At 38.9% G+C, this 25922-nt stretch overlaps 1 long non-coding RNA gene across 1 annotated transcript in view; it reads right to left on the minus strand.

The window, feature by feature from the left end:
* Positions 1 to 2338: 2338 nt before the first annotated feature.
* The window catches only part of LOC120539524, a 32407-nt gene continuing 8823 nt past the window's right edge, over positions 2339 to 25922 (minus strand). The window contains exons 2-5 of the long non-coding RNA XR_005635620.1: positions 9806 to 9950; positions 7625 to 7729; positions 5010 to 5107; positions 2339 to 3712 (exon numbers count right to left, since the gene is read on the minus strand). This is a non-coding gene — a long non-coding RNA (uncharacterized LOC120539524). The remainder of the gene's footprint in view (positions 3713 to 5009; positions 5108 to 7624; positions 7730 to 9805; positions 9951 to 25922) is intronic.

Raw genomic sequence — 25922 nt, forward strand, 5'->3', positions numbered from 1 at the left:
CCCGCCCCTCAAAAACTAATTTATGGTTATAAAAACCATCTTAATATGCAGAAATACAGTATAAAGAGCTGCTGCATTGCAGATAGATATAACTCCTGTAGCCACAATAAATGCCTTTATTGAATAGACAAACCAGGGGTGAACAAGTTCCTTTCTACTGCAGCTACGGCCGCAGCACAGACTAGAGAATCTTATTTCTCACCACCTCAGAGTCCTTCAGGTGTCTTTTAGCAAACTCCAAGATAGAACTTTTTGGCCTTAATTCTAAGTGGTATGTGTGGAGACAACCAGGCACTGCTCATCACTTGTCCAATACAGTCCCCACAGTGAAGCATGGCGGTGGCAGCATCATGCTGTGGGGGTGTTTTCAGCTGCAGGGACAGGACAACTGGGGACAGAGGGGACTGGGCGGTCTCGTGGTCTGGAATCCCTACAGATTTTATTTTTTTTTCTCCAGCTTTTGGAGTTTTTCTTTCGTTTTTTCTGTCCACCCTGGCCATCGGACCTTACTTATTCTATGATAATTAATGTTGACTTATGTTTATTTTTTATTGTGTCTTCTATTTATCGATTCATTTTGTAAAGCACTTTAAGCTACATTTTTTTGTATGAAAATGTGCTATATAAATAAATGTTGATTGATTGACTGAACTGGTTGCAATCGAGGGAAAGATGAATGCGGCCAAGTACAGGGATATCCTGAACAAAAGCCTCCAGAGTGCTAAGGACCTCAGACTGGGCCAAAGGTTTACCTTCCAACAAGACAATGACCCTAAGCACACAGCTAAAATAACGAAGGAGTGGCTTCACAACAACTCTGTGACTGTTCTTGAATGGCCCAGCCAGAGCCCTGACTTAAACCCAATTGAGCATCTCTGGAGAGACCTAAAAATGGCTGTCCACCAACGTTTACCATCCAACCTGACAGAACTGGAGAGGATCTGCAAGGAGGAATGGCAGAGGATCCCCAAATCCAGGTATGAAAAACTTGTTGCATCTTTCCCAAGAAGACTCATGGCTGTATTAGCTCAAAAGGGTGCTTCTACTAAATACTGAGCAAAGGGTCTGAATACTTAGGACCATGTGATATTTCAGTTTTTCTTTTTTAATAAATCTGCCACAATTTCAAAAATTCTTTTTTTTGTCTGTCAATATGGGGTGCGGTGTGTACATTAATGAGGGAAAAAATTAATTTAAATGATTTTAGCAAATGGCTGCAATATAACAAAGAGTGAAAAATTGAAGGGGGTCTGAATACTTTCCATACCCACTGTATGTTAAGCACAGTCCTTCACCCGCAAATATTTACCTTATATGGGTAGGCACTCAATTACGTGGGAGGTGTGATGATGCGAGACACAACTCCGCATCACACGGCGACTGAACTGCAGGCTATGGCCGTATATAGTATATGGACGAAAGTAGGTTTAAGTTATGACCGTTACATGTAGAATTTCGAAAGGAAACCTGCCTAACTTTTTTATGTAACCTGTAAGGAATGAGCCTGCCACATTTCAGCCTTCCACCTACACGGGAAGTTGGAGAGTTAGTGATGAGTGAGTGAGTGAGTGAATCAGTCAGTCAGTCAGTCAGTGAGGGCTTTGCCTTTTATTAGTATAGATTGTGCTTTCTTTTCATAATTGCCTCAAAAGACTATAAGAAACTTTTAGTGCATGATTACCGTATATACTCATGGATAAGTTCCCCTGCAGATAAGTCGAGACTTGATTTTACAGTATCATTTCTGGTATTTTATAATGTTGGTGGCATAAGTCGAATGTGGGAAAACTCACACTATTGGCCCAAGAGATTATGATATGTTAATGGCCACCTGAGAGAGTAATCACAGAGCACACTGACATTTTTTCTATGTGGGTGCGGCAATGCGCTGTATCAGCGTGTGCTCCTAACCTCTCTCTCTCTCTCTCTATTGTGCCTATGTGACTACATGGTAATACCTGAACTATTCCAAAGCAATATTTGCACTGATTTGTGTTTTTTGTATCTCACACCCTCATACACCTTCGTAAAAGCATTCCTTATCTACAATGGAGCATTTGATCAGAAGAAAATATGGAGCTGGTTTTAAATTAAACATCATTGAAGTAATGAAAGCATTGGTAACTGTGCTGCTGCAACAAAATTTGATGCGTCTGAGAAACTAATGCGAGATTTGAGGAGGCAAGAAGATGTAAAAAAAATGAAATTAATAATTGTCTAATTTTTGAACGGGTGTATAAGTCGGGGTCTAAATTTATGATCGATTTTTTGGGTTTCAAGACCCGACTTATACGTAAGTATGTATAGTAATTTTTTAACAATTGACTTAAAAAATCAAATTGAAACATTTTCAAGGAGTTTCTGCTTCAACTACTTGACTTAAAAGTATCTTCCAGATTTTCCCTCCAAAGTGTGAAAAGAACACATCTCACATTCCATTCTGTCTTGAACATACTTCTTTAATTTTGCACTAGTATATGATTCACTATAACGAAAGGCCCTTTTTATGTATACCATGCCAAAATTTTACTTTGAAATTCATTGGGAAATTTACTGCAATAAATGAAATATTAACTTACAGTGAGGGTCTAGTGATTGTCTTCATTTGCTGCTCCCATTATCATTTTATAATGACTGAGACAAACTCTTGGGAAAGGGTGAGGGTGAAACAAGAAACTTCTAAAGATTCTAATCAAGAGCTTCCCTTTTTAGCCATGATAGTTTATTGCTTCATATTTGTGCCATAACATCTGAATCTATCAGATATATCTTTTCAGATGACACAAAAGTTTTAACTATACAGCTGATTAGTAGGAATCAATTACCTGAAATACTTTATCCAACATTATATATAACTCAATGCTGTGAATCTATATCTGCTGATGCTTCAGTCTGGACATTTCATCAGTAATGTTCCTGAGATCATCCAGTGTTTCGGGTCTTTCAACATCATACATTCTCCTCCAGGTGACCCCACTGGAGTTGGTCAGACCCCAGCATGTGTCCAGGAGGCTAGCTACTCTGACACCATGTCTCTCCTCTTCTGAGCCACAGCCATTATGAGACTTTCTCTGCCGCTTCGATGGTGCTCTGGATGGCTTTCTTCTTCCCCTCTCTTTGATGCCCAAACTGCTAAAGGCTCTAACCAAAGAATGGGACGCAAATCCCCTGCACCCGACCTCCACTGGGAGAAACCTAGCTCTCCATCCCGACTACTGACAGATTCTGACCAGACCCACGCACTTAGAGAACTTTCTTTCGAAGGCATCATCCAAACAATCTTCCCATGGAACTGTTAATTCCGGAAGCACAACTTTCTTGTTGGATTATTGTATATCACGTCTTTATTCATAAAAGCACATTTTTTCCAGTATTGCAGATTTATGCTAGTTTTTATTTAGTTATTTCTCCAGCTACAACTAAAAACTACAGTACCCTACCTCACTTTCAAGCTCATTTCTAGGTCTATAAGTCTTCATACAGTACATAATATGCATAACGCTCACCTGCAAAATACTTCAACCAACACAGTTGCAAGTTAGACTTAAAAAGGAGACCACATTTTACAATTTTAAAACTTAGATTCTTCAACAGCAGGAGTAAAATTAGCTACTTGGCTACTTTTCAATTCTGCAAATGACGTCAACTTGACTCATTTAAATCAAACGGTGAGTTTAACTCTGTACTCCACGTTCTCCACAGCAGGAGCCTCCTGTAACATAAAGAGAATGCCACATCAGTAGTCAACATAGTGGAGAATCTGTTAATCTATTGCTGGCACAGATTTTACTGAACTTGCCACAGACAATACTGCTTTCACATTTAAAGGGTTGTTTATTAATAAAGTAGTCTCAGGCCTACACTGTGCAGAATGATCTCTGATTTTTGTTTTGTCCTGGACTGCATTTATATAGGCTCAGGTTTCCACTGGTTGCTCATTCTTTTCAAGAATATGTTAATTTGCTTGTGTAAAAAAGCTATATATATTCTATATTGATATTTTATAGAATATTTACACTTTATGCTTGAAGGTTTACATGCTTTCCAAAAATACACTGGATGCGGTCCACATAATCCCTCCTTTATATTGCAGTTTTTCTTGTTCTGATGAAAAATCCAGTCACCCATTTAAAAGGGTGGGGAACATATTTGGTTTTCTTTAGAATGATTTCTCTCCTGTGCATTTCTAGTTGGCTTCCCCCCCCCCCATCCATGATAGATGCTACTGTGTCATGTAAAGAATTTTTTTTAATAATTCTGTCTTTTAATGCTTATAAGTAAATAAAAAAATTGTATACCTTACAATTTGTAATAAATATCTAAACAACCATATTTCGTTTAAAAGTTCAAAATTATTCTCTGCTCTTTGCAGCAAAAAATAAAGCAATTCCCTAAGAAGACATGGTATTTTAAAAAGCTTTCCCTTAAAAAATAAGCATGCACATATTTCTGTACAAAGGAAAAGTATTTTACAGAGAACTTAAACACCAAAAATTGTAGAGGTCTATTCATTTTTCACATCTAAAATGTCTCACTTAAATGTTTTCTAATGCTGTATCTGTTCTAGTGTCTATATAAACAGAGGGAACTCCAGGTTCTGCATTACATCTTGCCTGAAGAAGGGGCCCGAGTTGCCTTGAAAGCTTGCATATTGTAATCTTTTTAGTTAGTCAATAAAAGGGGTAATTTTGCTTGACTTCGCACTAACATCAAACACTGCAAATAATTGCATTATTTAAAGCCAAATAGCTGTAATGTGTTTTTTTTTCATTGTGTTTGTTTTGTTTAAATTTCTGAGCAAATCCTGAAATTCTATAACCAGACCCACTGTGGTGTCATCTAAAAGAAGAACAGATTTAAAAAAAAAAAATCTGTGTGGGTCTCTTAAAGCATTCACTTTTTCCATGCTCTATGAATAAACTTGAAAATACCAACCAAGACCTAAAAGAAGGTTTCAAATAAGCACAAGTCCTAAAATAACTTTTAATATAAAGAAATGTCTTTCTCACATTAAGGGGGATTGCCAGGGTCCTAAGGACATCCTACTTGCTGAAGAACTGATGATGAAATGATTTAAATTCCTCAGATATGGGCACACGGCTCCACACTGGAGGTAGAAATAAAGGCCATTATTATACTATGATTTTCACATTGCAAATCTGCAAACAGAAGGATCTGGTTTCTGGAATGTGGTGGAATCATCAATTCAGATCATTTTAGGGTATGTGTTCTAATTGTTCTTTGAGACAGATAGAATTAAAAAGAAACACTCTATGTCATCTCAAAATAGTTACTTCCAAGAAAGAGCCTTACCTTCCTGAATATAAATAAAAGTGTCCAAGAAAACTGTGCTGGAAGACAAACAAAATGTAATGGAGTTCGGAGTGGCAGAAATTAACTTTTACAGAAAATCCTGGACTTTCATTAAATCTCTTATTACCAAAATCATTGAGGCTATTAATAAAGGAAAACTGTCTGTCTGAATGAAAAGAATTAAAGGAAAACTGAGACCTCGGTTTTCTGGGGAGGAAATTAACATATTAAGCAATTTGAGCTTGGAGGAGAAAACTGGGAAATACAAACATAATGAACAAGTTGGCATAAATTACATATGACATTTTCCGAGCCAATATTCACCCAAAACAATCTCCCAGGATGTCTTCACCAAACTACAGCAGAGAATCTGAGCTCCAAGAAATTTATAATAGTTGGATCAAATTCCTGCCAATCCTCTTGGACTTTAAGATGTCGACTGTTCTCAATACCATGATGCAGTCAGTAGAACCATTTTTACAAGGCTGATGGATAGACACTGGCCACTGTCAACATACCAGCTTCTGACTGCAAACCATGGTTGGGAAAATCTCCAACCCATTTTTGGCTGTGCTATTACCAATCTAATGCCTGCTTTACACTACATAGCACCCTGCTATTCTGCTGCATGCCAGTTGTCATGGCAGAATTATCTGCTGCCAACTCCCAGACAGATGTATTAGCCAGATCCACTTCTGCATGCTCCTCTACACTCTACACCCGTCTACTCTGCTCCCAGAGATGGCTATTTATGCCATGCATGAACCAGTGGAAGCTCTGTGTGCTTTGAAAATCTCAGAGTATGGTGATCAGGCAGGGATGAACCTTAATCTAACTCATAGGGTTATGGGTAAAACATTTTGAAAGGCTCTGAATCTGAGTAAAAGTTTAATGGCAGCTCTTCTGGATGTAACTGGTGATCAGAACCTAAAAATAACTCCCAAGGCTGCTCAATAGATCACTCCAGCAGAGAAAGTATAGCTACTGTACCTGTTTGAGCCCAACTGTTTATCTATCTGGATGGTTTCAAAAAGTAATGGACATTTTTCAAAGCTGTGAGCCTGGTTATAAAAATTCTGCACTGCTTCAGTATTTTTCTGCCTTGCTTGTAGAAAATGCTATTAATGAACTAAAAAATAAACGCACTTGATGAAGTCATTGTGCGAGCATTTTATGAAATTGTTGATAAAAATTATAACATAACACAAAAAATTTGGAGAGGCCTTTTCAAAATATAATTTTTTCAACCTGATCTGTTCGATGTACATTTGGGATTTTATGGAGAATATAATATGGAAAAATCAGATGTGTCTGAACCTAATGATTCTAAAATAAATGTCTTTACTATTTAACCTTTTTATTTTTTTTAAATGTTCAATAAAACACCTGTGTTATTTTTAATTATGATTTTTTGAATTATGAAAGTTGTTTAGAAATTATTGATAAATTACTTTTGTTGTTTTTTGTTTGTAGTTTTTCTTTTGCCTTTGAAGATGGTGAGTTATGTGCAAAAAATTTATTATAATCCTGCGACTCCTGGGCGTTTTGGGGAAAATACTCTTTGAATAAGAGCTTGAGGATTAGGTCAAAAAGTTAAAGCTTATCAGGTGACAGATGTGTTATCTGGTCAGTATTCTTAAATTCATAAGCCAGGTAGAATACCTTTAAAGAGAAACAAGGTTTGTGGATTTTCAAAGCAAATGATTTAGTAGACATGAAAATGTGTATGTTTATAACAAAGGCTATAAATATTTTCAGGCATGTATGGATGTTCTTTTGAGGTATGCATGGGTACAGGGTCTAAAAAAACTGGCAAGAGAATACTAAGACAGTGTTAGGTGGTGCCAGAATTCCTAAAAAAAAAACTTCACATTGATAAAGGGTAAAACATCCTTTGTCCTGCGGTGGGTTGGCACCCTGCCCAGGATTGGTTTCTGCCTTGTGCCCTGTGTTGGCTGGGATTGGCTCCAGCAGACCCCCGTGACCCTATTCGGATTCAGCGGGTTAGACAATGGATGGATGGATGGACATCCTTTGTTGCTGTTGTTAAATCCCATTATTTTGGGAATTTGTTTTCCAAAAATCTATGAAAGTGGGTAAAAGGTCTGGTAAAATGTGTAGAAACTCAGTTTTTAGCCTTTAGATCATCAGCATTAGAGCACCCAGCAATGTTTTCATAATTCTGTTCTGTTTGTGTCAGTAGTCTAGATGATGGTGGTCCTAAATCCTAGCAAATAAGACTAAATTCCCTTTGAAAAACCAACAACAACAAAACTAACAATTTTACACTTGTGTGCACAACTCTACTTACAGTGCAGCGCAAAAGAGAAGTTCAAAAAGGCATTGGTCAATTGTCAGATTCCAAAGGTGGACTGAAGTCTTAAGAGTAATGAATGCTCTAGATCGGAGGAGGCTCCTGAAAAAAACAAAGATATTTTAAATGGTTAAAAGTAGTACTTACTAGATTCCTCAGAATGATACTCCTGATGGGAGTCACTAAATTTGTTTTTAGGTTAAAAATGCCAAATTGGTGCTAACAATCAGTTCCTCTGACTGTGTACTAGTCAGCTACAAAGAAGAAAGCAGTTCATCTTACAATTACTCTACTTGTAAAAATAATACAATAAAGGCAAATTATACATGCATGTAAGGAAATAACATGCATGTATAATAGCAATAACTCACTTTTTGTGGAGTCAATGGGCGAGAACCTGCAACCCTTAGGCAAATGGCTTCATGGAAGCATGCCATAGACTACCGCTGACTTGCAAAGATTATGCAAATGAAGTCTATGAGGGAAAATTGCTGGAAATATCACGTATTGTGTCAAGGCCTTAATGGAAGCTGAGCTTTGTAGCAATCCGACTTTGGTTAGTTAAAGATTATATTGCATACTTGTATTGGTTATAAGTGGCCTTCAATAGAAGTGTCTGCCAAATTAATGTCAATGTAACTTGCATTTCAAGATGTGAACCAAATATGTGGTTAAAACTCTAACCTCAAAGTAGAAAAACAACAAAGGAATCACTTCACTTTAAATTCACCTTGATTTTTTTTAGCATTTTCTTAATATAGAAGACATAAACATGTGTCTACTTACTTATAGGCATAACTATGTAACAACCATAAAGTCATGGATTGCAAAAACATCTCTTTGCTAACAAATCTTGTTTAACTTCAGAATTTCAAGCTTTCTCTGCTCCATCTAGTGGTTTCACAAACTAGTACAGTAGCATTTCAGACAGTAGAAATAGTATCACAGCATAAAGTCACAATGGATGAAGCCAACTTGCTGATAAGCTTTGCTGATGTGGCTCAGTTATCTTCTATAGTGCTGACATCTAGTGGACAGCCATAGCCATTTTGCTGATAATGACAGTGCTCAAGATAGTGACAATAAATTGGATAACGTGGACCTTGTAGACTCTAGCATTGATCCAGATAGGGATCCTGAAGGCATTTCACAAGACTTTCAACTTTTCATGAAAGTCAGGACAGCACTATATGGACATTCTGCCTAGCTCTAGAGTAGAGTGGCTTAACCCCTTTATCTGAACGTAATTATGTAAGGATTTCATCTTTATGGAGATGTGGGACACCCTCATAAGGGATGGCTGATTACTCTTATTCCAAAGTCAACAGCTTATACTTGGATTCTTTACAACAGGTGAAATCTAAGTTCAGCAAATGTTGCTGTATTTATTTTGCATGTACAGTATAATTACATTTACTTATTCGGCTGATGGCTTCATCCAAGGTGACTTATGATACAATCAGTTACATTTCTTCTGATTTTTCAATTGGAGCACAGGCAGATGAAGTGACTTGCTCATGTTCACAGTGTCAGTAGCAGGATCTGAACCCACAACCTCAGGGTTTGAAGTCCAAAGCTTTAACCTCTACATCACACTACCTGTGTATGTATTGTGACATCATACCACATACATAATAGTTGCTTCAAAATTAATTTAGATATCTAAGTAAATTGGTAAGGTTTTGGGGGCTAGAAAGAATTAAATATTACATGATTAGAGTACATAGGACTACAAGAAATATAATTAAAAGTGGGATTGGACCACAGAAAAACACATCCTTCAAGAAGTGTGTCACAATCCACAGAAAGTATGCACTATCATTACAGAATGTTTAGTATTGCACAACATATGTAAATCATGTAGCATTCCCTTTTCACCCAACAATACTAAGAAAAAAACTGACATTAATAATGATGATGCTGACGATGATGAGAACAACATGTAAAATGAGGGCTGGAAGTCTGCAGGTTTTGCAAGCACTTTGCCAACCTTTACTTTACATTAGCATGAAAATCAACACCATTATCCCCACTTAAGCATTTCATAATCAGATTACATTTTGCATTTTTGAACATTGGCCTTCTTTATTAACAGCAACAAATAAAAAAATATGTGACATTTTATTTCTTAAATTTCTTTATTTTCAATGTGTATTATTTCTCTAGCAGTTTCAGTACTTTCAGCTCCATTTTGATTTTCTCCCTCTTTTCTTATTCCAAAGTCACTGTATCAAGATGGGCATCGGAATTAGTGAAGGGCAGACTAGGCCTCTCTCCTGGGCCTGAACTCGCAACTGTATTGTCTTCAAACAATACAGGATTCCTGTTGGGGAAAATATGATTATTGCTGTAGATTTGAACATTACTACTTATAAAGAGCCAGTTGTAGAAGGTTAATGTTAAATTAACATAAGTGACATCTTAAATTAAATAGAATATCAGTTTCACTCAGATACATAGAAAATGGTATAATCTTTTACCACCTGTGAGGTATCTGGTGTAAGAATATTCTTAGCTGTACCTGTAAAAATAGAGTGTTAAGTAAGTTAGGAAATAGTCACTGCTAAAAGTATGGATTGTTAGATCATCTTACAAGTAGAACATTGGCATAGAGTTTTCTGAGTTTTTACAAATGTTTTATAAACTGTAACATGTACTATATGCACATGGGGAACACCTTAAAAGCTTAGGCAGTGGTAAATTCCACCGAGACAAGAGATGGGAATGTATGATAACAATTTCTATTCTCCTCCCTATGCAGAAAGAACACTGACACTGTTTCCTCACCGACGTTGCATCCTGGTTCTGTCCACCTGGACCCAGCTCTTTTTTCCCCCAGAATGCCAGAAACTGGTAGGAGCATAACTTGAAATTCATTATTTGTTTGGCCTACATATTATGTGATTCAGGTGCCTAAAACTGCATTATCAGGATGCCAGACGTGGACAAAATGCCTCCGGAAAGATCTGTGACAGCTGGATAAAAGAGGCAGAATCAATAACTATGGGTGATTTGTAAGAGAACAGCCCTGAAGATTGACTGCAATGACTAACGAGTCTGACTAAAAGCTACAAGACTAGACAGAGCTACCAGTCCAAGAAGTTGGATGTGACTATAAAAAAATTTGCATCCTGGCCATCACCTGGCCTCCACATTAAAGTTTTAATAAACAGTCTTGAAAGGTCCACTAACAATTGCTTGTGATTTCCCTACCATATGGTCACTATGATACAATTACATTAGTATTTTAAGACACTCAAGGGCAGGTTACAAGGTAAAACTATAAAATACATTAATGGATACGGTAATGATATTGTCAATCCTATCATGAATTCTTTTTAAACTGTCCACACTCCCCTTGGCCTTAATTGTAGGTTCAATGAAATAGGTCATTTAGTAAATCTTTTAGGTATATCTTTAGTAAAAAGAAGTGACTTAAACCAACATTTAATACTGAATGGACCTTCACACTCCAAGGCATTGAAATATCACACCATGTCTCTCCAATGAAACACACTCCGAGTTGACTTCTAATCCAATTAATGGTCCAGGGTGCTGAGTCTATCCTAGCAGTACTGGCAACAAGACAGCAAACTGGACAGGGTAAAACTCATGTACACACCAACACAAGACAATTTATTTTTGACAAATAAACAATTTCAAGACTGTCCTCTACACCTTCATAAATATGCATGGACGTTTATTGCTGTTTTGAAAAGTTACGATGACAGGTTATGGAGAGGGACATAAAATGATTGCCAAAATAAGCATAGAACATACCAAATCACTGTTTCAAAAGGAAATGGGATGATGCACAAATCCTGGGCATCTTTATTACACTCCAAACCTTTAAACCAAAGTTGTATGTATATTTATATATGGGTAATGTTTATTTTACTTTAATTTTATATTTGCCATTTTCAGTAAGAAGATGGGAGCACTATTATTTCAAAATTTTACTACTTTAAAATGTGTTACATACAAACAATTAATGATTTTAAACTGAATAGGAGACAAAAAGAAGGTAGTGGAAAGAATGTTTTGCATTTATGGTGCCACCTTGGGTGAAAGCCCAAAGTAGGGCTCTGCAGCTTCCCCTGGAGGCATCCCCGGAACCCAACAGGGCTGAGCTGATGAATACCAATTCCCATACAGTCCTGTGGGAATCCATGGTGCCACTGCAACCCATGGTGGCTGTCAAATGGCAGTTCAGGGGAGATAGCGCCCTTAAAAATTCACCTCCACTGTAATTCTTTTAAGGATGGGTCCTGGTCAGGTAAAGATGTTGGCTGCCCCTCAAAACAGCTAAATATCAGTTGCATGCAAGCAAATATTTTCCATTGCCATGATAACAGTTTTACTGATGTAGTTGTCAAAATCAGAATGCATAGTACACATAATACATGTACTTGTACTGCTACAATAATGACCATAACTGGCTGCTGCACACAGCCACATTTTGCTGATGAAATGTGCACCCTGAAAACAGTTCAAAAAGAGAACATGACTGATCAAGGCTGTCATCTATTTTTTGAAGCAGAAGCATCACAATTTAAATCTAAACCCTGGCCTCACTTTGGACTGGACAAAGTAAATGGAGAACCTGAGATTAAAAATGTATTCTGTAAAGCAAAAAGAGTTGCCTAGACATGTGATACAAGGACTTTACAAGGCACAAAGTTGTTTTTTTTTTATTATTGATTTTATTTGAAGCAAATAACATTCCATACAATCAACTCAAACTCAACAAATCAAAATTCAACCCCCACCCAAGAGAAAGAGAGGAAAACCAACAACCAGAGCTAATCTTTAAAAGCAGCAAGGAAGGAAGAGTATCCCTCTCCCTGATATAGATGCCTATTCTAAAAGGTTATTGATTAGATCCTGAAATATTTTTGTTTTGAACACATCCTGTAAGTGAGAATTAGATTTTTTCCAATTTCAAATAGTATTGGATAGCAGTTACCCACTAAGTTAAAAGAGGTGGGCAGGAATTTTTCCAGTTGACCAAGATAGTTTAATATGTGAATAGTGAGGTAAAGGCAATTATAGTTTGTTTGTCCTTCTCCTCTTTAAGCACAACTCGGAGTACACCAAACACGACTATTAATGGGTTAGGAGGGATTGTGACACCAAGGCCGTCTGACAGGTATTCAAAGATTTTTGACGAAAATTATGTTCATTTGGTACACACACAAAACATGTGGCTCAGTGAGGTTGGAGTTAAATTGCAACGTTCACAGCTTGAATCTTGCCCTGGATACATTTTGGAAAATTTTAAATGAGATAAAAATGCTTCATAAAAAGTTTTAAGTTGCATATTTGAATGCTTTGTGCATATGGTCTAAAAGTATATTCTATTCATGGCTGCCTTCCATTCCTTTTTTGGAATATTAAGTGAAAGGTCTTTTCTCTACCGTACCCTGGGATCTTTCAAAGGAAGGGACTTTAAAATGTTTTTATATATTATAGAGATGCTATCTGAGTCTTCAAGATTTATCAGTATTTTTTCTGGATTAGACATAGGTGAGAGTTTAGGAACATTAGTCAGGTTCCATGTAACAAAGATTCTAATTTTAAAGTAGTGGAAAAGTTGTGTTTAATGAGAAGTTAAATTTGAAGTGTAATTGTTCATAGGATGCAAAGACATTACTGTATCTATATACAATTCTCCAAGTGTTTTAATCCTGGGCATTTTCCAAACATTAAATAAATACTGTGCAGGTTTGAGAAAAAGGTGTCTATCATGTAGAGGTCCATCCATCCATTATCCAACCCGCTATATCCTAACTACTGGATCACGGGGGTCTGCCGGAGCCAATCCCAGCCAACACAGGGTGCAAGGCAGGAAACACACCCTGGGCAGGGCGCGCACACACACACCAAGCACTCACTAGGGACAATTTAGTAACACCAATACACCTAACTTGCAGGTCTTTGGACTGTGAGAGGAAATCGGAGCACCCGGAGGAAACCCACACAGACACGGGGAGAACATGCAAACTCCAAACAGGGAGGAGTCATGTAGAGGTGCAACAGATAAAAGCTCCTCTCTCAAAGTTCTTCCTACATTGGTTCCATATTTTGAGTGACTGAAGGTCAATTGGATTATTAGTGTATTGACGAAAATTTGTATTTACTGATGCACAAAGCATGGAATATAAGGAAGTACTGGAAGATTTTAATTCTGTTGCAGGCCATGCTTGTGTATATTCATCGATTTGTGTCGCTGTCCATTTCTTTTGGTTTGTATATTTGCTACCCAGGAATAAAACTGAAAGTTAGGTAGTGCCATGCCACCTTCTGCTTTAGGTCATTGTAGAGTTGTCCTTTGGATGCGTGGATGTTTTTCAAATTCCAAATAAATTATGTTGTGATTGAATCTAATTTCTTAAAAAGAATGGGGGATGTTTTAAAATTGAAAAAGAAGCCTGGGAAGGTTATTCATCTTAACACTGTTAATTCTCTGTGGATCCAAACAATATTCAGTTTTACAATCTATAGTTCAGATGTGTCAGTTCATATAATTACGATTTGGATTCTTACTAGGACTAGTTGTTAAAAATCCCTAATTTTTCAGCACAACAGTTGAAAGGAGAGGTCGTCTTGAGTGGAGTGAAATTTGCCACAGATTGCGTGGTGAAACCAATGCGACAAATCTTCAGTTGTGTGCCGCGACTTCATTGGGTGTTTCGGCCGCTTATCACAAGACACCCTCCGCCGGGGTTGGCACACCCCTGGTTGGTCAGACCCCGGTGTGTGTAGCATGGTGACACCACTCGATCAATTGGCAGCCCATGTTAAGTCCCTACGTTTCAGCCACAGCCAGTGACTGCTCCGTTCCGCTACACTGGCAAGCTCTTTGCCTTCCGTTGAGCCTGCCCTATGATCCCTACTTCCTTCAATAGCCTCGTGGTGGAACTGGCTACAAACCCTCTGCATCCCACCTCCACTGGCCACACTTTGACGTTCCAGCCCCGCCCCTCTGCTTCAGCTGCTAAACTGGCATATCGCAGCCTCTTCCGTTCGAATGCCTCATCAATAGCATCCTCCCATGGGACTGTCATCTCAACGATGAAGACACGCCAACAGGACTTGGACCAGAGCACAAGATCTGGACGCAGGTTAGTTGTCACAATTTCGGGTGGGAAGGTGAGCCTCTGGTTGAGGTCCACTCGCAACTTCCAGTCCCGGGCTGGGTTCAATGGACCATTATCTGGGAGTAAAGGCTTGGTCCGCTGTTTCTCCCCTTCCCGCATGAAGATTGTTCTCTGTGGGATGATACTTTGTGCTTCTAGAGGCATGGCGTTAATTGTTACTCTCTTGTTCTCAATTTCGGCAGACAAGCATCTCAGCACTTGGTTGTGGCGCCAGGTGTATCTTCCTTGAGTTAAGCTGGTCTTGCAACCCACCAGTATGTGTTTGAGGGTTGCTGGGATAGCGCACAGGGGACATGCTGGATCTTTTCCATGCCAAAGATGTAGGTTGGTTGGGGAGGGCAAGACGTCGTATGAGGCTCTGATGAGGAAACTTAGTCTATTAGCCTCCATGCTCCACATCTCGCTCCAAGTAATTTTCCTCTTCTCCACACCATCCCACTTCATCCAGCGACCTTGTTGGGCTTGGAAAGTCGCCTTGGCACACCTGGCTGCTTCCTCCTGGTGGCGGACCTCCTCCACCACCATTTGCCGCCGCTCCATTGGAGTAGCCTTTTGCCATGTGGGTGTTACTGCTTCGAATCCAAAGCCCCCTCTACCAAGTTGGACATGCCCCACTACATCCCGGTGTCTGAGGGCAGCCTTTGCCTCCGCAACTACTGCCGATGGCTTCCATTTCCTCCCTGTTGCTAGGCTTGGAGCAGCACCTCTGACAACTGAGTCCCGGGATTCTGTGAGAGTCATTTCCAGCCTTGATTTCGCGCATTTGTACTCCTCCACCAGGCTTGAGACTGGCAGAGAGAGGGCTCCGTTACCATACAGGCCAATGCTGGTGAGGCACCTCGGCAGTCCAAGCCACTTCCTCACTTGTGCGTTCACTAGTCTCTCCAGCCAGTTGGCCTCGGATAATGTGACCTCATAGATAGAAATTGGCCACATGAGACGGGGCAGTAGCCCAAACTGAAAGCACCGCAGCTTCAGCTTCCCTGGAAGGGCAGTGTTATTGATCTTATTTAGGCCGTTGATTGTATCCTGCCTGAGTTGTTCCACCTGCTTCGAGTCTTTGAGCTCTGCACTATACCACCAGCCAAGGGTTTTGATAGGCTTCTCCAGAACTGTTGGTATTGGTTCGTTGTTAACCTGGAACCTTTCATTGGTAAGAAGGCCTTTGACTATGGAGATACTGCGGGATTTGCTGGGTTTAAATTCCATTCGTGCCCACTTGATGTTTTCCTAAAGTTTATTCAACAGATATTTGGTGCATGCATTTGTTATTGTTATTCTCAAACATTTTTATTTTAGTTATGCCCAAATACGATTTTGTTACAAGTTTTGCAAAACGTTGGAAACATTTTATTTCAGTAAATTAAACTTATTTCATAAAGTGCATTACCACCTAACCTACATGTAGAGAAATGTCTACATGGAAAAATACAACCAAATCATGAAACATATTTAATATATAATGCTGCTAATCTAATAAATATATCTAAGAAACAGCAGTTTTATATCTTGTAAAAGTAATCATTGTATTATGTATTTAACCTTATAAAAATGGATTAAGGCAGTTCAAAAAAACACATTTTAGTTGCACTCAGGTAATGCAAAAAAAAAAGTGGAGAGCAATTCCATATCATTCCAAAGGAAAGAACAATGGTTTGATGTTAATTGTTAATCATCTTTCTTAGAGATTTGTTCCCGAAAGCTCCGTAACACCGATTACTTTGTTTTCTCGTATCTAAGATTGTTCGGAAGAAAAAAAAATAAAAAAACTAAGATGAGCCCCCATCGCAGTTACAAGAATTCAGTGTTTGTGATGAATGTTACTTACAGCATTTAGTTAAAACACTAAATGTAATCAAAGGCAATTTCATAAATGATGATGAGCATTTACAAGTCTGGGTGCAAAAATTGGATGACTCAGTTTGTTTAGACAATTAGGCTTTTTTTAAACAGGGTTCAGTTTCTCCGAATCCCACTGCAATCAGTGCACTACCAAAATCAGCAGCTCCAAATCTGCCGCAGAGCTAGTGAGTAAAAGAGAGACGATGGTCTAAGAAGTCCTGACTGTTCCCGTGTTGCCTCTAATGAGAGAAGTTTTTTTCTTTAAAGCTATTACTTGAGATCAACCATGTGCATAATTTCAGCTGCGCACAGTGTTTGAAGGTATTTGAACCTGGAGGACATTAGCGGCTGCATTTGCTGTAGTCAATGCTTGCAGACAATTTTGAAAGTTACAGTAATACTTTCAAGAGCCTTTATCATTTCTATTATGTGCAGCTTTTTTGTTTTTAATGTGTCAGTGTGCAATTTGTATTTGTTATGATCTCATAAACCATATACGTATTAGCTTTTCATTTAATTTATTTAGATGTTTACAATGTACTTTATTCTATTGTTGTATTTCTATTTCCTATAGAAATTTGTTTATTGCCGTTTTTATTTCATGTTTTAAGGACTTGTGTTTTATTAAATCCTCCCTGTTGACTGTATTTATTTATACGATGAACTAACATAATAGTTTTAACCATGTTCACACTCGGGGGAGGGTGAGTTGGAGGACAGCTTTTGCCTGGGACCCCCAAAGCCCCATCCAGATTATCTGTGCTGACCCTCTCCGTTTATGCACTGCCGGTAGTGAACATGACTGGCAAGGCTGCTGTGTCTGCGCTCGTAGATTACTATTGCTCCATGCACTCTGCAAACCTAACGTCCATCCATCCATCCATCCTCTTCCGCTTATCCGAGGTCAGTTCGCGGGGCCAGCAGCTTGAGCAGAGATGTCCAGACTTCCCTCTCCCCCGCCACTTCATCTAGCTATCCCAGGGGAATCCCGAGTCATTCCCAGGTCAGCCAGGAGACATAGTCCCTCCAGCGTGTCCTGGGTCTTCCCCGGGACCTCCTCCCGGTTGAACGTGCCCGGAACACCTCGCCAGGGAGGCGTCCAGGAGGCATCCTAATCAGATGTCCAAGCCACCTCATCTGACTCCTCTCGATCCGGAGGAGCAGCAACTCTACTCTGAGCCCCTCCCAGATGACTGAGCATCACACTATCTATAGGGGAAAGACCAGACACCCTACAGTGAAAACTCATTTCAGCCGCTTGTATTCGCGTTATTTCGGTCACTAACAATAGCTCATGACCATAGGTGAGGGTAGGAACGTAGATCGACTGGTAAATTGAGAGTTTTGCCTTACGGCTCAGCTCCTGTTTCACCATGACAAACAGATGCAGAGCCCGCATCACTGAGGACGCTGCACCGATCCGCCTGCCGATCTCACGCTCTATTCTTCCCTCACTCGTGAAGACCCTGAGATACTTGAACTCCTCCACTTGGGGCAGGATCTCTTTCCCAACCCTGAGAGGGCATGCCACCCTTTTCCGGCTGAGGGCCATGGTCTCGGATTTGGAGGTGCCGATTCCCATCCCAGCCGCGAACCGCTTCAGAGAGATCTGAAGATCACGGCCTGAAGAAGCAAACAGGACAACATCATCTGCAAAAAGCAGTGACCCAATCCTGACTCCACCAAACCGGACCCCCTCAACACCCTGGCTGCGCCTAGAAATTCTGTCCATAAAAGTTATAAACAGAATCGGTGACAAAGGGCAGCCCTAGCGGAGTCCAACTCTCACTGAAAACAGGTTTGACTTACTGCCGGCAATGCGGACCAAGCTCCGACACCGGTTCTACAGGGACCGAACAGCCCTTATCAGGGGTTCCAGTATCCCATACTACCGGAGCACCCCCCACAGGAGTCCCTGAGGGACACGGTCGAACGCCCTTTACAAGTCCACAAAACATGTAGACTGGTTGGGCAAACTCCCATGCACCCTCCAGGACCCTGCTAAGGGTGTAGAGCTGGTCCACTGTTCCGCGACCAGGACGAAAACCACACTGTTCCTCCTGAATCTGAGGTTCGACTATGTGACCATATAGCCCATGGGAAGGGGATCCCATGTTGTCTCTTCGGGCTGTGCCCGGCTGAGTCCCATGGGTGCAGGCCCAGCCACCAGGCGCTCACCATCGAGCCCCACCTCCAGGCCTGTCTCCAGAAGGGGACCCCAGTGACCTGCGTCCGGGCGAGGGAAAAAGGTCGTCCAAGGTTTTTGTTCTTCATAGGAGGTTTGGTTGAACTGCTCTTTGTCTCATCCCTCACTTAGGACCAGTTTGCCTTGGCTGACCCTAGCGGGGGCATAAAGCCCCGGACAACAGCTCCTAGGATCATTGGGACACGCAAACCCCTCCACCACGATAAGGTTGCGGTTCGAGGAGACGTTGTGTAGTCAAATCCCGCTACTGACATTATGTGACCATGAACAAGACACATCACCTGCCTGTACTCCAATTGGAAAAAAAAAACACAAAATATAACCAATTGTGTGTCAAATACAAGTCGCCTTGGAATTAACATAATACAATGCCATGTATGACACCAAAATTAAAGGTGCAGAAGATATAATAACGCTCATCCCCATTCACTGTCCCAACCATACATGTCAGCATTAAATGTCCAGGTGATATGCAATCGCCTATCAGGGACGTTTTAAAGACCCTGGGGCCAAGCAGCCAAAAAATACACAGGATGATTATCGGATCTAATCGTGAAGTGTGTCAGATATGGTGTGTTTGTTGGTGGTTGGTTACAGGAAGACAGAGCGAATCCTTTTCGCGAATACCTGGTAACGTCAGTGCTGAATCACCAGACTGTGGCTGACTTATAACGCCACACCCCAAAGCACACGCAGTGTTGCAGAAAAGCGCACTGGGAAGATAACAATTGTGGTGTCTGTGCAAGTCCTCGGGGGAGCTTCCCTGTGTTTTGGAAAAGAATAGTTTCATTTTTTTGCCACCTCTTTTATAAATTGTTTAAATTCTTCTGTTGTGAAGTGTTGCTTTTTCACTGCTCGTTATTGTTCTTTTTTGCAAGAAAATCACCCCCATGTTTTGAGCCCTTTTGATTTTCCACAAGGGGCGGCACGGTGGTGCAGTTGTAGCACTGCTGCCTCACAGTAAGGAGACCTGGGTTTGCTTCCCGACTCCTCCTTGCAAGAAGATTGCATGTCTGGGATTTGTTCCTGCATTGCACCCTGTGTTGCCTGGGATTGGCTCCAGCGGACCCCCGTGACCCTGTGTTAAGATATAGCGGGTTAGAAAATGACTGACTGACTAATTTTCCACTAAGGTTAAATTAATTATACTTGTTAGTTGAAATTTTAATTTCTTTATTTTCAGCTTTGCTGTTTGTTAATTGAATATTCAATTACTTTTTTCTAATTTTCACATTATGTGACAACATAATACACATTTAACCAATGAACTAGGTAGAATCAACAGTCCTGTTATATTACAGTCTGCTTTTCTTACATAGACAATGGTGAGAAGCACAGTAAAGAAATACTTAAATACTTTAAATGCCGAATAACGACAGGTTTCGGGGAAACACTCGTAAAACTCATTCGTTATCATTTCCAGGACAAACGCACCCAAAGATTTGTACAGGGTGTCACTACCCTATCTGCAGTGCCTGCCTTGCCAGTCACAAGACAACCCGAGCCGCACGCGCATGCATGCACAGAGCTATTACGATCCTGCCCGATCTGCGTTTATTTTACTTTGCAACACGAGTCCCCATCCAATTTGTCTCAAACACGCGCCCTCTGCTTAATAAAAATTGATTTCACGATGCTGCCCGATTTGTACTGCACATGTCTAATGTTTTATGACACACATCACTCGTCAGTTGAATTATTATTTTTTTTATTACTAAATGAAACACAATACAATACAAAACTCTCGTAGAGAATATAAATTCAACATTCAAAAAAGTATAAATATTCACTGTGCAGGGGGGCTATATAAATTTTACAGTATACAAAATAGTGCAAGATAACAAATAGGGAGCACAGGCCAATAGACACAGGAGGCATAAATCAAAACAGTAATAAATGAGATATGTTATCGTAAATCCTTAGAAATTTGCTGGATTTCAGTTTAAGTGATAGGAAGTATTGTTTAAAATCATTAATGAACCATGTAAAAGTCGGTTTGCTATTTCTCCACTTACTACAGTGTATATGGTATTTACCTAAGAGAACGACAATGTTAATCATATCAGAGACAGATGGGTATAAGTTATCCATGTAGAACATAATATGAGAGAAGTCAAAGTGTGGGATATCATTAACCTTGGATGATAACCAGCTGTGTATTTCTAACCAAAACTTGTCCGAAACAGGACATGAAAAGAACAAGTGTTGTAATGTTTCACAAGTTGAATTACAAAAAGAACACAGGTCCACCTCAAATTTAAATATTCTTTTTAAAAATTCTGCCACCGGGTATATATTACTAATTATTTTGAAATTTGTTTCTTTAATTTTTGAGGAAACAGGCCACTTAAATTTAGAAAAAGCCTTTTCAAGAATTGACTGATCCCCGTTAAAAACTTGCAAATGCTTTCCCGAGTTAAAATCATGAAAAATAATGGATTTAAAATTTGCTCTAATAACCTTAACTATCATTTAGATTACAATTGCCAATTCTTAAGTTTCGCAATGCTGGTTTGACTTCTGAATATAACATGATGTTGTACATTAACTGCCTTAATGCCAATGGGATTGCTTGACAAACCTGCCTGTATTCTTTTTGAGTACAACCTAATTTAAATTTCTTCAAAAAGGACATATAATCTAAAAGATTGCCTTCTGAGTCCAACAAATCAGTTACAAACAAGATATCACTCTCAAACCAGTTTCTATTAAATAATGACTTTCTATTAACTGTTATCACTCTGTAGTTCCATAGGGTAGACATGTGGGGAGAAAAGTAGTGTGTGAATATCATTTTTCAGAAAGAAAGGATCCGTTTGTGGAAACTAGATAATTTAACAGGAATTTTACTAATCTCAAAGTCGCATTTTAATAGAATCTCAATTCCTGCTATTTTTTTAAAAAACAGATCTGGGTATATGAAACCACATGGAATCAGATTGTGATAAACAAGCTTTGAGCCAATCTTAAAATGTTCCAACCATTGATTCAAAGTCTAAGGCTTTAACACCACACTTATCCTAATCTTTTACTAACTGTGATTTTTAATATAGTGGGTTTTATTTTTCCATAGAAATTGAAAAATTACTGAGTTCACTTTCTTTATGTTTTGGGGAGAGACATACAGAGAATAAGATGGGTAAATTAATTTGGATAGACCTTCAGCTTTGGAAAGGATGACTCTACCAAATATAGCAATATCTCTGGTCAGCCAATGACTAAGAGATCTCTTCATATCGACAATACGATTACAGATGTTGGTGTCTTCCCTTCTGATCATGTTTTTAGATACCACTATTCCTAAATATTTCACTTGTGGTTCTACTCTTATTGAAGCAATATTAGAATCAGAACATGTGTGGATAGGTAATAATTCGCATTTTTAATATTCAGACATAGTCCTGAAGCCTGGGAGAATAAAGAAATAATATCGAGAGTTTTAATTACCATGGATTTGTTTTTTAAAAACAGCTGTATCGTTCACAAATTGACTGATTCTATATTCTTTGTCAAAAATGGTTATGCTTCATAGATCGGGGTCATTTTGGATGATTAGCACTAGTAATTGAGTGGTCAGTATGAACAGCTTAGGGGAAATTGGGCATACCTGTTGAATACCTCATTTCACCTCAAACCTAGGGGTCATTCCGGGACTAAAGGAAAGCGAGCTAAAGATATTAGTGTAAAACAAAACATTTCAAGCAAAAAAGAATGTTCAACAGTTTTAAAAGCTTTATAAAAGTCTAGAAATAACACCAGGCTTTCTGTTTTAATTAGCTCTCGATAATCAATCATATCAAGAATCAGTCTAATATGATTATGTTTATTTCTTCCTTTTATAAAAGCCGACTAACATTCATCCACTATATGTGTTAATCACTACAAACGGTTTGTATAAACATGAGCCAATAATTTGAAATCATTGCACAGAAGGGTTATGGGTCTCCAATTATCCCATAGAAGTTTGTCTTTGTTCAGTTTTGGGATTAGAGTGATGAGACCTTGTTTCATTGTGGGGGAGGGATTAGTTGTTGAGATACATTCTAAATAGCCATTGTAAAGCATTACTCTAATATCATTCCAGAAAAAGGAGTAAAATTCTACCATTAACCCATCAATTCCTGGTGATTTGCCCATGGGCATTTGTCTAATTGCTTTGTCCAGCTCATCAATTCTGAGGTCACCCTCTGTAAAACCCTTCAAATCTTCCTCCAGTGTTTTAATAAAACCTTTAATTTTCCCAAGAAATGCAGTACCATTATCCGCAGAATAATTTAACATAAAGGTTGCTGTAAAACTGTAAGATTTCCTCATTTATTTGGTCTTGATCATCAGTTGTAACCCGCTTGATAATCAGTTTTTGAATTTTTTTTAGCTTGTCACTGGTTTTCCAAATTAAAAGAAGAAAGAGTTTTTTTTCCCCCTCTTCAATCCATTGGGCTCTTAAGCGAATAAAATCACTGTTTGCTTTCTCAAAAAACAGTTTGTCTAATTGAGATTGAAAATTGTTTAGTTGTATTTGTTCATCCAATGATAAATCTTGTTTGCATCATAACTTATTAATGCCCTCAATAATGTTTTGTTGCTCATATTTTTTCTGTTTAGTAGAGGATTTGCTTATTTGAATTGCCACCTATTTAACTTTGATTTTGAACCATTCCCATTTGCTTAAACTTGACATTTCCAGATGGCAAATTTCCTCAATTAATTAATTGTTTCACTTCAGTACAAAAGTTTTCATTATTTAGAAGATTGGTATTAAACTTCCAAATAAGATTACGAGGTCCCTCTTTAGTTAATGAAATGGACAAAGAAATCACATAGTGATCAGTTAGAGGAGATGCTGAGATTTCACACTTTGAAATATCATTGCTCAAATTGTTTGAAATTAACCAGCAATCTATCCTTGAACATTGACCATTGTTTGAGGAATTAAACCAAGTGTATTGAGTTGTAGTGGGATTTTTCAGTCTCCAATAGTTGCACAGGCTGACTCTGGTGACCACGTTAAGAATATGATCATTAAAAATGTGACATGATGCGCTATATGGAAAACGTAAAGTCTCCTGCCATTATAATCTTGTCGACTGAATAACGCAACTTCCATTGCTCCAATCTTTCACATAGGAAAGTAAGAAGTTTTTTGTTCTGTGCTCTATTATTGTATCCATACACACATAACACATTATAGTTTGAACCATGAATTTCTGACACCACCATTAGCCAATGTCCATCAGAATCACTTTTATAGTCTATGTCATTACCCGGAAACCTATTAAATAAAATTATCACTCCAGCTAAATGAGATGTCCCATGACTAAAGAAAACAGAGTCTCCCCACAGTATTTTCCAGAACTTAGTGTCTGCCTCCACTGAATGGGTCTCTTGCAAGAAAACACAGTTAGCCTTTTGCTCCTTGCAGAAAAGAAAAATTACCTTGCGTTTCAGTGTTTTTTAGCCCCCTAGCATTCAACAAGATAAAAAGATAACATAAAAACCTCTGTAAACTTTTTGAATAAACAGTAAAATTTAGACACCCAGGAACGAGCAGCTGTGTCCTTCGTATAAACAAGTAGTGCAATAACCCTTAACAATCAGAGAACATGAAATATTAAAGCCGATTTAACATCAGCCTACCTGTGAAGTGAAACTGTGAAACATAATATTCAGTTCAGGGTTCACTCTTTGGTTGTCAATCAGAGTGTAGCCTTCCTTCAAAAACACTCTCTTCACCTTACTGCTGGCTTCCTGGACCATCGGCCACAGTTTGGCTTGATCCTCCTGGTCTTCTTTGGAGAAGTCTTCCTTAAAGCAGATGTTCGAGAGATGCGAGAGTCTGCAAAGAGATGATTTCTTTCAGACGTCATCCCGGATCGTTCTCATGCTGAACTGGATGATTATGGCTCTCGGGGTCATGGAGGATGCAGCGTTTCCCTTTCTTCCTAATCGATGCAGTGTCGACAGTTTCTTGAAGTCTATCCACAGACATAGGCACAACTCTGGCGAGTATCCCAATGACTGTCTCTCTCGTGTTTTCGTCATCTTTCTCGGGAAGACCAGTTAGCCTCAGATTCCACCTCCTTTTGTAACGAGCTTGTTCCTCACTAGAGCTGAGCAGAAATCCGTTTTCTTTCTTAAGCTCAACAATTTTCTCCTGGAGCATGGCTATCCCTTCTTTGTTTTTTCTTATTTCTGCTCTGTTCACATCAATACTCTTTTCAAACTTTCACAGCAGCGACGTCTGTTCGTCCACCTTCTGCATTAAGATGTTGACTGCATGCAGGATAGCTGAGACGGTATTCTCATCCTCCATTTTCTGGGCTCATGTCCCTTTTATTTTCTTCGGGTTTCGGACCTTTTGTTGGTGTATGAGCCCAGTTAATTTTGTGTTCTTTGGATGTAGTTTCATCGATTTTCAGGTCTTCAGTATCATCGTCATCACACGCCTCTCTGAGCACCGACAAGTTGAAATCATGATCCATCTTATTCGCAGTGTAGTTATCAAAAAAGACAAAGTAATTATGGTGAATTTGCTAAATACAATAGTTGGTTATTTGGATAGCGGTTAACTTTGGTCCACAAATACTGGGTTATTGTGAAAAAAAGTTCATAAATCCAGGACTAAAACTGAAAAAGTTCCGGAGCCTACAAAAAGGTTGCTACTCCGCCATCTTTGACCCTCCCTGGGGTTTTAATTGTACTTGCAAGTAATTTTTGTGTTGCCGTTTATCTCCGTCTGTAAGTGAACTTCTTACTGGAAAAGATGGCAACTTTTGAATTTTATAATGTCTTGGAAGAAAATTTGTCACCTGAAAAATTTAACTTCAATTGAATGAAGAGGGAGTGAAATGAAATGCAACTCGTGTCTGTGAACTTTATAATGGATAAGTATAGCTTTTTGTAAGTACATAATATTGATGAAAAATGCAAAAAGGGTTTTCATTTTAAGTTGCAACGCGACCTTCGTAATCTCGTGGTTTAAATATGACAGTTACAACATTTTCTGTATTTGGGTTAATGGATGTATTTTATTTATTTCTTAACACCCTATTAGCATTTGGTGGTGTGTTTCTTTTAACATTTGTTC

Source organism: Polypterus senegalus, chromosome 11 (genome assembly GCF_016835505.1).
Source record: "Polypterus senegalus isolate Bchr_013 chromosome 11, ASM1683550v1, whole genome shotgun sequence".
In the NCBI taxonomy this organism is placed as follows: domain Eukaryota; kingdom Metazoa; phylum Chordata; class Cladistia; order Polypteriformes; family Polypteridae; genus Polypterus; species Polypterus senegalus.